We start from the raw sequence: 16,567 nt of genomic DNA, 5'->3' as shown, positions 1-16,567 counted from the left end.
ATTGTCCAGGACTAAAACTAAGACGTATTGAGCTAGACCTGTTTTTATAATGAATAAGGCACAAAAAGGTGCCCTAAATGACCACTGGAGGGAATCAGGGATTCTCTTTACTCCCCCAGCGGTCACTCACTGACCCCTTCCTACCTACCCTGCAAAAATGTAATTAAAAACATCACTTACCAGCCTCTATGCCAGCCTCAGATGTTATACTCAGGTCCATTAGACCAGTATGCAAATCCCTGGAGAAGTCTAGTGGTGAATGCAGTCAAGGTTGCCATATAAAAAAAAAAATTCCCACCCAAAACAGCCCAAAAACCGCCCAAAAACCGCACACACCCCACCCCCGATGTCATCACCCCACCCCTTCCGTCATCACCCCCCGCCCCCGCCGTCATCAACCCCCCCTTCCATCATCAACCCCGCCCCGCCGTCATCAGCCCCGCCCCTTCCGTCATCACCCCCGCCCCGCCGTCATCAGCCCCGCCCCCGCCGTCATCAGCCCGCCCAAAACCTTGGCAAACCCCACCCAGAACGTCACAAACCCCGCCTCTGTCACCATTAGCCCCACCCCCCGCCGGCCGAAAAACCGCCCCAAAACCCGCACTAAAAAACCAAAACCAGCCCAAAAAACCGCAACCCGCCGCGGGCAAAAGTTTCCCGCGGCGGGTTGCGGAAAACCGCCCAATTCGGCAGGAAAACCGCCCATCTGGCAACTCTGAGTGCAGTGTACTGCAGACAGGTGGACACAGGCCCATACCTCCCCTTACCTGTTACACTTGTGGTGGAAACTGTGAGCCCTCCAAAACTCACCAGAAACCCACTGTACCCACATATATGTACCCCCTTCACCCATAAGGGCTATTGTAATGGTGTACATTTGGGAGTAGTAGGTTTTGGGGGGCTCAGCAGACAATATAAAGAGAAATGGTGAGATGTGTACCTGGGAGCATTTATTTGAAATCCATTGCAGTGCCCCCTAGGGTGCCCCACTGCTCTCATGGGTGTCTGGGGTACCGGTCTACTAAAAATGCTGGCCCTTCCTACATCCCAATGGCTCGATTTTCTACATTTTTCGTTTGGACGTTGTTTTTCTTTTTTGGGGGGGAGGGGGGTACAAATGCAACAAATAAATAAATAAATGACCATTAATAGCAAAAATAGAAAATCGACCATTTTCCAGCTGCGATAAAAATGGCCTTAGTGCATAGGAAAAACCACATAAAGGCAGGTTAAGGTAACTTTTTCCTACTGAAGCTTCTTGTGACTCTGGGCAAGTCACTTAACCCCCCATTGCCCCAGGTACAAAATAAGTACCTGTATATACTATGTAAACAGCTCTGAATGTAGTTGCAAAAACCACAGAAAACAGTTTATCAAGTCCCATTTCCCTTTCCCTATTTGAGATTCTACATGGAATGTTGCTACTATTTGAGGTTCTGTTGCTACTATTTCAGATTCTACATGGAATGTTGCTATTATTTGAGATTCTGTTTCTGCTATTGGAGATTCTAGCTGGAATGTTGCCAGTGGAGGAGTAGCCTAGTAGTTAGTGCAGCAGACTGACCCTGGGGAACTGGGTTCAATTCCCACTGGGTAAATCACTTAACCCTCCGTTGCCCCATTACCTGAATGTAAACCACTTTGTAGTTACAAAGAAAACACAAAGGCAGTAGATCAAATCCCGTTTCCCTTTTTACCACAGCTTAGTGAAAGGACCCCATAGACGCATGTTGTCTTTATCAACATACAATCCCATGTGTCTTTTTAGGCTAATCATCCCCCCTTCCTCGTGTGTGATATATTCTTCAAGCTCAGTAGTGTGCTCTATTGCTTATAACATACACTATTTATCAATGAGTGCTCTAGTCTTCACTAGTGCACCATTGATAAATACTATTGATAAGTAACTGTGCACTTAACAAGCAATGAGCACTAACTGGCAATAATTAGAATTTACACACGTAACTTGCTAAGCGTATTCTGTAAACACACTGCACCTAAATTCTAATATGCACAGCCAAAAAGGGCCATGATCATGAGTAGGGAAATGGACGTTTCATGAGCATTCCAAAATTTATGCACACTGTTAGACAATATGGCCCAGTGTGCCTAAATCTATGCGCCAGCACTTACGCCAAGTTTCCGTTGGTGTAAATGGATGCGCATAGCTTCCGGCACTATGATCTCAACTAGGCATATTCTATATACCGTGCCTAAAACTAGGCGCCACTTAGAGAATACGCTTAGGTGGAAATGTTTACCGTGAGGATTTTTCAGGCGCTTTATATATAATTCGGCCCGTCATGTCTGCTTTAGGGAACCGAAGTCATATATAATGAACTAGTAATTGAGTATCACAATGTGCTGACCTATTTGAAGTCCCTGGGTCTAAATAAAGACAAGCCCAAAGGATTTGAGGAAAGCCTGGCTGTCCTGACAAATCCCTTACAGTAAATGACAGATTTCCAGTAGAAAGGGATTTGTCATGTGAAAGAAACAAAATAGTAGAGCTTGGTGGCAGAGACCGTGTATTTCTGTGTAATTTGTCCTAAGGCCCCCTGGTTTATGTAGATGCTCGGAATTTGCATTCATGAGTGCCCATTGGGTTTATTAGCACATCTTTAAACTTTTAGTGCACACTAAATCAATTTAATGTGAGCTGTAGTGTGAAGTAATGCATGGTAAGTCGAGTAACATGCATTACAATTTTTTATTAAAACAAATGTGTGACAGAAACCAAATAATTTTCTGAAAATGTTTGTCTCATGTGCATCCCTAATAGATGACTTTTTTTTTTTTTTGCTTTAACGGTTAACATAAGTACATAAGTAATGCCACACTGGGAAAAGACCAAGGGTCCATCGAGCCCAGCATCCTGTCCACGACAGCGGCCAATCCAGGCCAAGGGCACCTGGCGAGCTTCCCAAACGTACAAACATTCTATACATGTTATTCCCGGAATTGTGGATTTTTCCCAAGTCCATTTAGTACTTGTCCTTTAGGAAACCGTCCAACCCCTTTTTAAACTCTGCTAAGCTAACCGCCTTCACCACATTTTCCGGCAATGAATTCCAGAGTTTAATTACACGTTGGGTAAAGAAACATTTTCTCCGATTTGTTTTAAATTTACTACACTGTAGTTTCGTCGCATGCCCCCTAGTCCTAGTATTTTTGGAAAGCGTGAACAGACGCTTCACATCCACCTGTTCCATTCCACTCATTATTTTATATACCTCTATCATGTCTCCCCTCAGCCATCTCTTCTCCAAGCTGAAAATCCCTAGCCTCCTTAGGCTTTCTTCATATGGAAATCTTGCGCTATATGCTAGGAAGCCCATTTTATTCCTCTTGGCTTCTTAGCATTTGGCATGTGCTAATCGCTAGTCACCTTAGCAACTTTTTCTCCTATTTGTTTTAAATTTACTACACTGTAGTTTAATCGCATGCCCTCTAGTCCTAGTATTTTTGGAAAGCGTGAACAGACGCTTCACATCCACCTGTTCCACTCCACTCAATATTTTATATACCTCTATCATGTCTCCCCTCAGCTGTCTTCTCCAAGCTGAATAGCCCTAGCCTCCTTAGTCTTTCTTCATAGGGAAGTCGTCCCATCCGCACTATCATTTTCGTACTTCTTGTTTCAGGCCACCCTAACTGCTCTGTATAACTCCTATGTTTGTAAGACTGGTTTAACGCACAATAAATTGGGTTCTGATTAGATGACAGGTATGTGCTCCCAATCTCTCTGGTAAGGTATTCCTGATATTTTTTTTTTGTTTGTTTTTGTTCACACCTTTTTCAGCAGTAGCTCAAGGTGAGTTACATTCAGGTAATCCTGGGTGTTTCCCTGTCCCTGGAGGGCTGACAATCTTAAGTTTGTACCTGAGGCAATGGAGGGTTAAGTGGTCCTTTTACAAAGGTGTTCTAGCATTTTTAGCGCGCGCTAAAAATAAGTGAGTATGACTTTGTGTAAGACCCCCTAAGTGACTTGCCCAAGACCACAAGGAGCAGCAGTTGAACTGGGCACCGCTGGCTATTAAGACCAGTGCTCTAACCACTAGGCCACCAATAGTTAACATTCTACCTCTTGCAGCATGGATCTTTAGATATTACGCCATGATACTCTTATATAAGCACACAACTATGGAATGCACTTCTGACCACTGTGAAAACAACATACGACCACCTAATCTTCCGGAAATTCCTAAAGACTTACTTGTTCAAAAAAGCATACCCCAACGACTCAACCTAAATACCTAACCCCGCAATACATCAATATAAATGTTCATGTTGGACATAACCTAACCAACTCTTCCCCTTGACCCCCAACATGTCTATCAAATCTGATCGTTAGCCTGTCTTAACCTCACTTTGTATCTGTTCTTGCTGGTATTGGCGACTGCCACTACTGCACTCTGTAAGCCACATTGGGCCTGCAAATAGGTGGGAAAATGTAGGATACAAATGCTCTAACCACTAGGCCACCGATAGTTAACATTCTACCTCTTGCAGCATTGATCTTTAGATATTACGCCATGATACTCTTATATAAGCACACAACTATGGAATACAACCGCTATGAAAACAACATACGACCACCTAATCTTCCGGAAACTCCTAAAGACTTACTTGTTCAAAAAAGCATACCCCAACGACTCAACCTAAATACCTAACCCCGCAATACATCAATATAAATGTTCATGTTGGACGTAACCTAACCAACTCTTCCCCTTGACCCCCAACATGTCTATCAAATCTGATCGTTAGCCTGTCTTAACCTCACTTTGTATCTGTTCTTGCCAGTATTGGCGACTGCCACTACTGCACTCTGTAAGCCACATTGGGCCTGCAAATAAGTGGGAAATGTAGGATACCAATGCAACAAATAAATAAAATAAATACTGAGAGGATAATTGTGTAAAAGGACTCGCTGTGTCTCACATATGCACTCGCACACACTGTCATTCTGACTCACACACACTCTCTGACAGACTCACTCACACCCACTCTCACTCTCTCTCTGACACACACACACTCACACAGTCACTATCTCTGTCTCTCTCTCACAGTCACTCTCACACACACACTCTCTCTCTCAAACATACACACCAGGGGCGTAGCCAGACACCCAAGCTTGGGTGGGCCTGGACCCAAGGTGGGTGGGCAGAACTCCGCCTTGTTCTACAAGTGATTTGGTTTCTCCCTCTCTCGCCTGCATGCCATATGGTCGTTCAAACATCACCTCTCCCCCATATACCTTTTAAATAGCAGATTTTCACCGGCAGCAAACAGTTGTTGGGAGTTTTTGGCTAGTGGGGCTTGGGGTCCCTGCCAGCCACATTATAGGTGTGCTGCTACTTGGTGGGCCTGAACCTAAAGTGGGTGGGCCTGGGCCCACCCCAGCCCACCCTTGGCTACGCCACTGATACACACTACGAAGAAAACCTTGCTAGCGCCCGTTTCCTTAAAAAACTGAAACGGGCCTTTTTTTAATTAGTTTTAGATGTTTTTCTATTTTGAAAATGAGCTCAATAGTCAACTAAGAGAAATCAAGTATACTCAGTGTTATTATGAGGTCTGAAACCTCTCTGGCGCCGATGCAACTCATGAATTTTGTCAAGGTGGGGAAGGCAGCTGGAAAGCAACATCCTTTTCAACCACTTCTGAAAAGAAGGGTAAAGTAGAAATTGTCATTGTGTTCCTTTCCTTTCAGGAGTTGTTCCGTCTTGCTTTGCTTTGTTCTTTTTCAGAAAGAGCCATTTATTTCCAAGCCAAAACGGGTTTTTGTTTCATTTCTTTTCATCAGCATTTGGTTCAGAAACGCAACTGGTCTATTTCACTGTGTTTTTCATTTCATAAAAAGAAATGCGCGTTTCCTGCTCTGAGTTGCAAACAGTTTTAGCAGTGACTCCCAAAAAGTGTAGGCTGTTGCCCCTTCATGTCGTTTCACGGCATTTATACGAGAGAATTCACCACAGGTATTTCTTTCATCTGATACCACCTTATAATTCTCTCAACATCATAAATATTATAACAAGTACATTTCATTCCATTTTTCTCTGTGTATTATATTTCGATCACATGATTGTAAAATATTATTGATTCAACATTTTCTTGAATGTTTCTCTCTCGCCAGGTGGTACCACAAAGGAAACTAGGTATCATGAAATGTCCACATAGCTCTTTGTTAAGTCTGTAATGGCCATAATCCCTGCTGCCTTTTATTGCTCGTACCCTGTCCTGATTATCCTCCAGAAAGGAAAGTCAACCCTTCATATATTTATGGGATTTATTAACTATCTTTATGAAAAAATTCATCAAAGGCCGTGTAGATTAGGTGCAGTTTAACATACAAGCTAACAAATTTGTTAACAGCATAACAATCGTAAAAGGACCAACTGTAAGCATAAAAATAACCTATGACATAAACCTGACAACAGCAAATTGAAACACAGTAATAGGACTAATATTACACAGTATCAGAAATATGCACATTTATCAGCACCCGTAGAACAATCATATAATAGAACTATGATAAAATGGCAGTACAGAACAAATCCTCACCACCAACGTTCTAATGTGGGACTGCCTGTGCCCGTGGCTCCTGGAGATGCTGAGCTAGGCTCCGTAGCCAGGATGACGTCACTTACAGCTGATTCCAAGGCAAGGGGAGGAGTCAGCTGTCAGTGCACCGTTCCCTGCCACTTCAAAGCAAGTGGCAGGGAGCGGCACATCAAAAAACTACAAGCGGGGAAACACAGAACCCCCCCTCGGTGCATCACCCAAGCCCCCCCGGCACATCAAACACCCCCCAAACATCTCACCCTGCCCCCCCCCCCCCCGCAGCCACCCATGTCCAGCGGCGACCCTGTTCTCCCCCTGCAGCCACCCAGGCCCAGCGACCCTGTTCTCCCCCTGCCCCCCCTCCAGCCACCCATGTCCAGCGACCCTGCTCTCTCACCTGCCCCTCCTCCAGGTTGTGTTTAACGAAATCTTCGTGGCAGACAGGAAAGATCCACGTTCCTGCCTGCCCGCTGCTGGCTCTGATGCACCCCGATGCCGGATCACTGTTCAAAATGGCCGCTGATACTTAGGGCGGCCTCCAAGACTTCAGCAGAAGTCTCTGCATCTCGGGCTCTTCGTCAAGCTCCGATAACAGCATATGCGACATCTACTGCATTCCAGGGTATTTCTTTGACCGGTACAGATATGATCACCCTCCAAGATCCTCTCTTCATTTGTCCACAGTAGTACTTTACCCCTTTACTGTAGGACTATTTTGGGGTTTTGCAGCCCAAATGCACAAAACCTGCGTTTTTAGCACTATATCTTAGCTGCCAAATTCTAGACCGTTCTTCAAGTTTTGCTGGATACCTCCTCATCTTATCCACACCTTCCAGGGTGTCTCTCTTATTGCAGATTTGATATCCTTTACAAAGAGTCCAACTTTACCCCACAAACCTTCTGCAATATTGCTCACCAAAATGTTAAAAGAACTCAACCACACCACTGGTAAAGCTCTTATCCTTGGACTGAATGCCATTTACTTACTCTTTGTGACCTCCCACTCAACGTCAGTCAATTTAGGGCTTATAATTATGACACTCGGTTTATTTATAAACTGTCATGTAGAACCAAGTCAAGAGCTCTTTCTCAACTCAACTGTCTGATCACCCAGAGAAATTAATCAGATGTATCTGTCAAGTACATAAGTATTGCCATACTGGGACAGACCAAAGGTCCATCAAGCCCAGTATCCTGTTTCCAACAGTGGCCAATCCAGGTTACAAGTACCTGGCAAGATCCCCAAACAGTACAATACATTTTATGCTGCTTATCTCAGAAATAAGCAGTGTATTTTCCCCCAAGTCCATTTTAATAATGGTCTGTGGACTTTTCCTTAAGGAAGCCATCCAAACCTTTTTCAAACCCGCTAAGCTAACCGTCTTTACCACATTCTCTGGCAACAAATTCCAGAGTTTAATTACACATTGAGTGAAGAAAATTGTTCTCCGATTCATTTTAAGTATACTATGTTGTAGCTTCATCGCATGCCCCCTAGTCCTAGTATTTTTGGAATGAGTAAACAGATGCTTCACGTCTACCCTTTCCACTCCACTCATTGTTTTATAGATCTCTATCATATCTCCTCTCAGCCGTCTTTTCTCCAAGCTGAAGAGCCCTAGCCGCTTTAGCCTACCTCTAGTAAAACCATGGGCTCCTGCAGTCCATTGAATTCCTTAAATGGAACTATCCTTTGTTTTAACAGTGTTTCCGTTAATTTTCTCACCCCAGAGGTCAGCCTAACCAGTCTGTAGTTCCTAACCTCCTCCTGATTTCTGTTTTAGGGAGAGGGGCCCTATCCGCCCTTCTCCATTCTTCTAAAACCATTGAAAAGGTCAGGCAGCTGAGCCACCAGAACTTCATTTATAGCTGAAATGAAGCCTCTACGTACAAAGGAGAAGATCAGAATTGCATAGAACAGATAGGGCTGTGCAAGCTTGATATGCAAATTCTTGACTGACTTCAGTGGCGTTCCTGGGGGGGGGGCGGTCCGCCCCGGGTGCACGCCACTGGGGGGGTGCCGCAGGCGCCTGCCCTTCGTTCGTTCCATGCTCCCTTTGCCCCGGAACAGGTTACTTCCTGTTCCGGGGCAGAGGAAGCTTGGAACGAAGGGCAGGCGCGCACGGCACCCCCCCCCCCACAGCGGCGTGCACCCGGGGGGCGGGGCGCATCGGTGATCCGCCACGGGTATCAGCCCCCCTAGGAACGCCACTGACTGACTTCAATCTGTCTACCTCCCTTACATTTGACTAATTGTGATCGCCCCAACTTTCTGAGACTTTATTACTTCCATATTGCTTTCCTTTTTGGGAGCTGTGCACATATCATACCGATCCATGGCCTTTTCACTTAAAAGTAATATGGTTGTTCTTCGACTTCTAAATTTATGTTTGCTAGATAGCAATAAGAAATCAGATGTTTCGCTTTATTGGATGCACGCTCACATTAGTCATAACAGACTCACAAGGCTGAAACTGCTAACCTTGGGTAAAGTAGAATAAAGCTTGGAAATCACTGTACTGGAAATGTGTTAGAGCACATGTTGAATCCTTCAGATATATCATTTCCCAGTATTATCTCTTTCTTTCATTCAAGGGGTACAACTGAAAGAAATGTACCTGGATTTCATACATTGAAAATGTCACAGGAAAAAAAAATCGTTTTAGTGTATTTCCTTAATTTGCTGCATAGGAGGGCTTATTCTTTTTTTTTTTCTTTTTTGCTATGTTGTTCTCTACCGTTTCATACAATTCGCACTTACTGCCCGCTATTCAGCAGGCAGCATTTTGACTGCCCGCTGCTGGCATTTAACCCAGATATTCAATGCCAGGCCGTTTCGGCGAACGGCATTGAATGTCCATGTTTTTCAACACTGGCTAGCGTTAAGATATTCAGGCTTAACCAGCTATAGCTTAGCGAGGCCTTATTTGGCCACTAAGCCTGGCCGGTTAAGTTCCGAATGTTGGGACTTAAGTGGTCACGCCCCAAACATCGCTGGCTTTATTTTCTTCTCCTCACTGGCCTCCCACTTAACCATCTATCCCCACTTCAATCCATTCAGAACTCTGCTGCACGTCTTATATTCCGCCTGAACTGATATACTCATATCATCCCTCTTCTCAGGTCACTTCACTGGCTTCCAATCAGATACCGCATACAGTTCAAGCTTCTCCTTCTTACCTACAAATGCACTCAGTCTGCTGCCCCTCATTACCTCTCCACCCTCATCTCCCCTTACGTTCCCGCCCGAAACCTCCGCTCACAGGACAAATCCCTCCTCTCAGCACCCTTCTCCACCACCGCCAACTCCAGGCTCCGCCCATTCTGCCTGGCCTCACCCTATGCTTGGAATCAACTTCCTGAGCCCTTACGCCAAGCCCCCTCCCTACCCATCTTCAAATCCTTGCTCAAAGCCCACCTCTTCAATGTTGCCTTCGGCACCTAACCTTAGACTGCCCCAATTTGACTGCCACTACTTGATGGTCTGTACATTTGTCCATTAGATTGTAAGCTCTTCAAGCAGGGACTGTCCTTCTATGTTATATTGTACAGCGCTGCGTAACCCTAGTAGCGCTTTAGAAATGTCAAATAGTAGTAGTAGTAGAGCTAATCGGGCATTTTCAGCTATGCTAACTGGTTAAATGTTGCTGAAAATGACCTCATCGAGACATGAGCTAACTGGTCAGCAGCTGTTCCCAGACGGTTAACTCGTGCTGAATATCGGCCAGAATAGTTAAAAAATATGCACCTTTAAAAAACATTATGAAAATTATTTCGCCACTATGGGTTTTCCTGCACTATAAAGCATCAAATTTTCAGCCCACTCTAAAAGTTATTAGAAAACGTTACCATTTTTAAAAAGGCAATTTTAGAAGTGGCATGCTGCAGTTGCATGCACCTTGCATGAGCAAGGGGATCCCTATTTGAGTAGTTATACACACTAATGCACTGTGCACTATTCTGTAAGGTAACATAGTAACATAGTAGATGACGGCAGAAAAAGACCTGCACGGTTCATCCAGTCTGCCCAAGACAAACTCATATGTGTATACCTTACCTTGAATTTGTACCTGTCCTTTTCAGGGCACAGACCATATAAGTCTGCCCAGCAGTATTTCCCACCTCCCAACCACCAGTCCCGCCTCCCATCACCGGCTCTGGTACAGACCGTACAAGTCTGCCCTCCCCTATCCTCTCCTCCCAATCACCACCCCCTCTTCCCCCCACCTGCTCCGCCACCCAATTTCAGCTAAGCTTCTGAGGATCCATTCTGAGGTAGGATGTAAGTGCCCTAGCACGTCATTACGTTGGTCATCCCAGCATGCTAAAGCCATTTTTACTGCCGGGTAAAATGCCCGATTTTTCTATTTTCCGCATTAATGGCACGTGCTAATTTTCCCCGTTAGTGCACAGCCACTCGCATGTGAGACCCTAATGCCACCCATTATGTAGGCGGTAAGGGCTCACGCGCTAATTGGTTAGCACTCGGCAAGCGTAGGACACACCCAGTCTCTGCCTCTAGACCTGCCCCGCTGCACGCACATGCATTAGTGCTTACTGCAGCTTTGTAAAAGGATTCCTTAGTGTGTACGTGCAAAGGGGGTGAACAGATGGGCGGGGCCATGGGCATGTACACCATCAACACCTGCAACTTACAGAATACCGAGTGGTGCTTTTAGAAGCACCCACTTATGCCTGCCGTTGACTTGGCATCAACAGGCCTGTCTTCCTATTGGATGCAACAATGGGCTTGACCTAGCTATCTCTAATGAAATCAGGGCACCTTGATTCCGTTATAGAATTGGCGATCCCTGCACTGAATCGGGGTACCCAAAAGGAGGCAGCACTTTATAGAATTGCCCCTAAGGCCTGTTAATTATTGGGGTTAACAGTAAAGTAACACATCTCAATGGTAGCCCACATTGATAACTGTCCCCCACCAATACACCAGGAGAAAATCATATTAGAACCCCCTTTATACGTTCCCCGCCCAAATCATATTATTTAACAAATAAGAACATAAGCACCGCCATACTAGGGTGGTAGACTTTGGTCCTGGGGAACTGAGTTGGATTCCCACTTCAGGCACAGGCAGCTCCTTGTGACTCTGGGCAAGTCACTTAACCCTCCATTGCCCCATGTAAGCCGCATTGAGCCTGCCATGAGTGGGAAAGCGCAGGGTACAAATGTAACAAAAATAAAATAGATACTATTGGAGATTCTACATGGAATGTTGCTACTATTGGAAATTCTACATGGAATGTTGCTATTCCACTAGCAACATTCCATGTAGAAGGCTGCGCAGGCTTCTGTTTCTGTGAGTCTGACGTCCTGCACGTACGTGCAGGACGTCAGACTCACAGAAGCAGAAGCCTGCGCGGCCACATTGGTGATCTGCAAGGGCCGACTTCTACATGGAATGTTGCTAGTGGAATAGCAACATTCCATGTAGAATCTCAAATAGTAGCAACAGTGGAGGAGTGGCCTAGTGGTTAGGGTGATGGACTTTGGTCCTGGGGAACTGAGGAACTGAGTTCAATTCCCGGCACAGGCAGCTCCTTGTGACTCTGGGCAAGTCACTTAACCCTCCATTGCCCCATGTAAGCCACATTGAGCCTGCCATGAGTGGGAAAGCGCGGGGTACAGATGTAACAAAAAAAAACTTCACTGTTCCCATCTCCTCTTACACACAATCGTGTCGGAGTGTAAACAAACTCTTTCCAGACAGTATTGCACCATATCCTTCCGGTCTCAACACTGGCCGTGTTTCAATTTCCTTCCTCAGGAGACCTACTTTAACAGCTTCTAATAACTGCCCGGTCCGAATAAAATCAACAGTATGGCCCAACGTGCTGTACCAGTTTCAGAGTTCCCTGAAGTGCCCCAGTCCTTGTCATGATTTCATTGATCTCACTGCTCACAAATTCACATCCTCACCTCCGGTAAGTAATACTGAGATTTAACAGAGGTTGGTATATAAAGTTGGCTTTTATTACGGACTCTGTGAACTGCCTTCTTTAAATATTGGCAGTGCTCTGTTGGACCAGGTCCCTGGCGCCGAACCATTTGAAATTCCATTTTCTCTCGGTGATCATTTTCAAGGCAGTCATCCCGTCAGTTTCCGTGCTGTAACACAGCAAAAAAAAAAAAATTAAGCCGAGAATCTTAAGGCCATGATCTTTAATATAGCAAATCCAATATTTCTTCTTCTTAAGGTCAGATATGACTGGCAAAAAGTGATAAAATCTAGAGGTGATGCAGTTCAGACATATTTTTATAGTGACTTCGGCCTACTAGAAATAAAGCCATCTAGGCCGTCCCTTTCTTATTGAACCAAGAACCCTGGGACAAGTTTTTTGTAAAGCAAAGCTCATTCCTTAGACTTGGGGTTCAAAGAACGATGGAACAATTGCTCTGTTTATCCCTAGTTTCTGTGAACCTGCATGATGTAGTTAATGTACTACTTAGAACAAACATTTCTGTAAGCTTTGGCGTGAAAAATAGCATTTAGAACAATTGTGAAAGACTATTGAAGTCAAGGGGGTCGGTGTCTTCACTTCAACTATTGTGTAGGGCAGCTCTTGTTCATAATAGAGCGACTGGGTTACGCATTCAACAGAATATACGCTGACAAAACATAAGCCCCCTAATTCTGTAAAACTGCACATACAACTTTACGCTTAGGGCTAGATTCTATACATGGCACCAAAAAAAAAAAATCAGCCACAAGAATTTCCATAAATTGACCCCAAGGCAGTGGCGTACCAAGGGGGGGGGGGGGGCGGGGGGGGAGGTCCGGCCCGGGTGCACGCCGCTGGGGGGGGATGCCGCGCACCTGTTGGCTCCGAGTCCACTCATTCCCTCCCTGCTGCTCCCTCTGCGCGGAACAGGTTACTTCCTGTTCCGGGGCAGAGGGAGCAACAGCCAGGGAACGAGCGGACTCGGAGCAGGTAAAAATGCACCCGGGGGCTGTAATTTCACCGGGGGGGAGGGGGTCGCACTGCACCTGGTGGGGGGGGGGGCGCACAGGCGATCCGCCCCGGGTGTCAGCCAGCCTAGGAACGCCACTGCCCCAAGGCTCAGGCAGAGCCGGAACCATTCTTAAAGCTGTCCCCTACATTAAAAAAAAACCGAGCCTCCTGCAGCTCCAAATAGCAAGCCTGCTGCTCCAGAGTGCCTGTATCCACAGCAGGACTGCAACTCAAGTCCCAGGACACACCCCCAGCCCCCCCCCCCCCCTCCAGGTTAAAAAAATCCTTGGGTTACAAATGAGAAGCTGTCAAATAAAAAAAAAAATCACACAAGTTTGCTATTGTTTTCAATAGCGTCTGCAAACGTTTTGGGTCACACAATATGGCGGCTGCACAGGGGAGGCGGCTTCAATCTTTTGATGTCACGCTGTCTCCTATCATAAAACCTCCTTGATTGAACCAGTTAGTGACAATATTCAGTCTGCTAACCCGTTAAATAAGCACATGAAGTTAGGGCAGCAAAAAGGCTGACCCAGGTTTGTCTGACTAGTACATGGGTAGCTTCAAGATGGCCACTGTGACCCAGATATTCAGTTTCAGTGGCCAGATATGTCCTGGCATTGAATATCCACAGACTTATTTCAGCCTATGGCAATAGACAGCTTAAAAAGTAAGGTCTTACCAAAGTCACAGACAGGGCTGTGCCAACACAGTAAGCGAGGTAAGCACGGCAGGAGGGTGCCGTCCTCTGGGGGGCGCCCCGCCGCACCATGCTTACCTTGCCTTTCCGCTCCCATGTCCCAACTGCCCGCCCTCTTCTCCCCCCCAACAAGAAATGACGTCAGAAGAAGGCGGAACATTGAGCGAAGGGAAGACTAGTAGAGACGTCGGGAGCGCCGCCTCCTTCACTGATGTTGCGCCTTCGCTGCCGGACGGAGGTAAATTTAAAAGGGATCTTGTTGGGGGGGGGGGGAGAAGAGGATGGGCAGTTGGGACATGGGAGCGGGAGGGCAGGGGAAAGAGGAGTGTGGATGGGAGGGCAGCGATCATTTTCACAGGGGGAGGGGGCGCGCGCGCCAACTGTTCGTCTATGGGGGGGGAGGGCGCCAACTGATCTTCTGCAGGGGGGCGCCACAGACCCTTGGCACGGCCCTGGTCACAGAGAGGTATTATGTCCTCTTTTTCCTTCTGGTAATACCTTTCCTGGCACACGATTATAGACTGTAAAGATTCATGAACAGGAAAGGGGAGCGGGTTAATTATCACAGATTTCAAAAGCTGCTCAAGCACCTCTATTTTTATGCCTAGATTTACATTTTCCGAAGCATGTGAATCTTGCTGTTATGCCACCTCTGAGAGCCAGCTTTAGTCAGTAACGCCACATTTTTCTGAGTCTTCCAGGAGATGGATATCTTCATCATTGACGCTTGCTCTTCGAGTTTTAAGAAGCTAATTGGAATTTAGGCAGTGGCATCTGTAATAAGACTGGATTATGAAGACTGCGGGTCCCAAGATTCTGTGTCTGATGGTGAAAGATAGAAAGCAGCAGGCCTTGAATAAAAATAGCAAAGATTCCATGAATATGCATGATCTGTATTTGTATCCACTGCCTCCGTTGTACACAAGTACATTTCAGATATGTTCGCACAAGAACCGAAGCTGGACAGTCTGTCGGGTTTTCAGGATATCCAAAATAAACATATGTAAAACAAAAAACTTTATCCATTAGAAGCCCAGTATGGACTAGATTCTATATATCACGCGTAAAAAAATCGGTGCTGAAACAAAGTATGCCTAGGAGTGTTCTTTAAATTTAGGCCTACTTTATAGACTAACCCTAAATTTCTGCGCAATCTATAGAATACGCCGAGCGCCCATCCGTGCGACTAAATTTAGTCAAATAAAGCAGTGTATATTCTGATGTCTAAATTACATTTGGGCCGGGTGTATTCTATAAAAACACTCATAGATTTTAGAAATGATCTGCCCATTCCATGCCTCCTTTTCAACCATCAGGCTCATTTTCAAAAGAGATGGACGTCCATCTTCCAACATAAATCGGCACTTGGAAGCCTATCTCTCAGAGACGTCCAAATTGGTATAATGGAAACCCAATTTTGGACATCTCTAACTGAAGTCCGTCGCAAGGATGTCCAAATTTTAAGGGGGCGTATCGGAGGTCTGGTGAAGGCGGGATTTGGGGCGTTCCTAAGACTTGGACGTCTTTGAGCCACAATGGAAAAAAGCAGAGACGTCCAAGACTAAAACTTGGACGTTTTCACCCAGACCTGTTTTTATTGCGAATAAGGCACTAAAAGGTGCCTGAAATGACCAGATGACCACCGAAGGGAATCGGGCATGACCTCCCCTTACTCCCCAGTGGTCACTAACCCCCTCCAATCCTCAAAAAACATCATTAAAAATATTGATTGCCAGCCTCAGGTGTCATACTCAGGTCCATGACAGCTCATGCAGGTCCCCGGAGCAGTTTTAGTGGGTGCAGCACGCCAATTCTGAGTTACCGCCCAGCTACCACGTGTGCTGGGCGGTAATTTCATTTTTGGCGCACGTCCCCTATGCGCACCAGAAAATAATTTTTATTTTCTGGTGTGCGGAGCTACCGGGCGGTAAAAGGCATTTGATGCACGTGGACCCTTACCGCCCGTCTAACGCACGAGACCTTACTGCTAAGTCAATGGCTGACGATAAGGTCTCAGACCCAAAATGGACGGGCGTCAATTTTCATTTTGCCACGCATCCAATTTTGGTCAAAATTTGAAAAAGGCATTTTTACAGGTGCGCTGAAAAATGGTTCTGCGCATGGCCAAAACGTGCGCCTACAATACCGCAGGCCACTTTTCAGCGCACCTTAGTAAAAGGACCCCTATTATGGTCCTTAGGAAAATAGAAACAGCTGCCTAATTGTCAGAGAGAACGTGAGAGACGCCCAAATAGGCAAAATAGTTTCAGCGAACCACTGTTCTGAGCTCTGAGAGGATCAGTCTGACAGAGGACAACAATCGTTTTCCAAA

Source organism: Microcaecilia unicolor, chromosome 9, assembly GCF_901765095.1.
Source record: "Microcaecilia unicolor chromosome 9, aMicUni1.1, whole genome shotgun sequence".
Classification (NCBI taxonomy): Eukaryota; Metazoa; Chordata; class Amphibia; order Gymnophiona; family Siphonopidae; genus Microcaecilia; species Microcaecilia unicolor.
Note: the sequence above shows the minus strand (reverse complement) of the source record.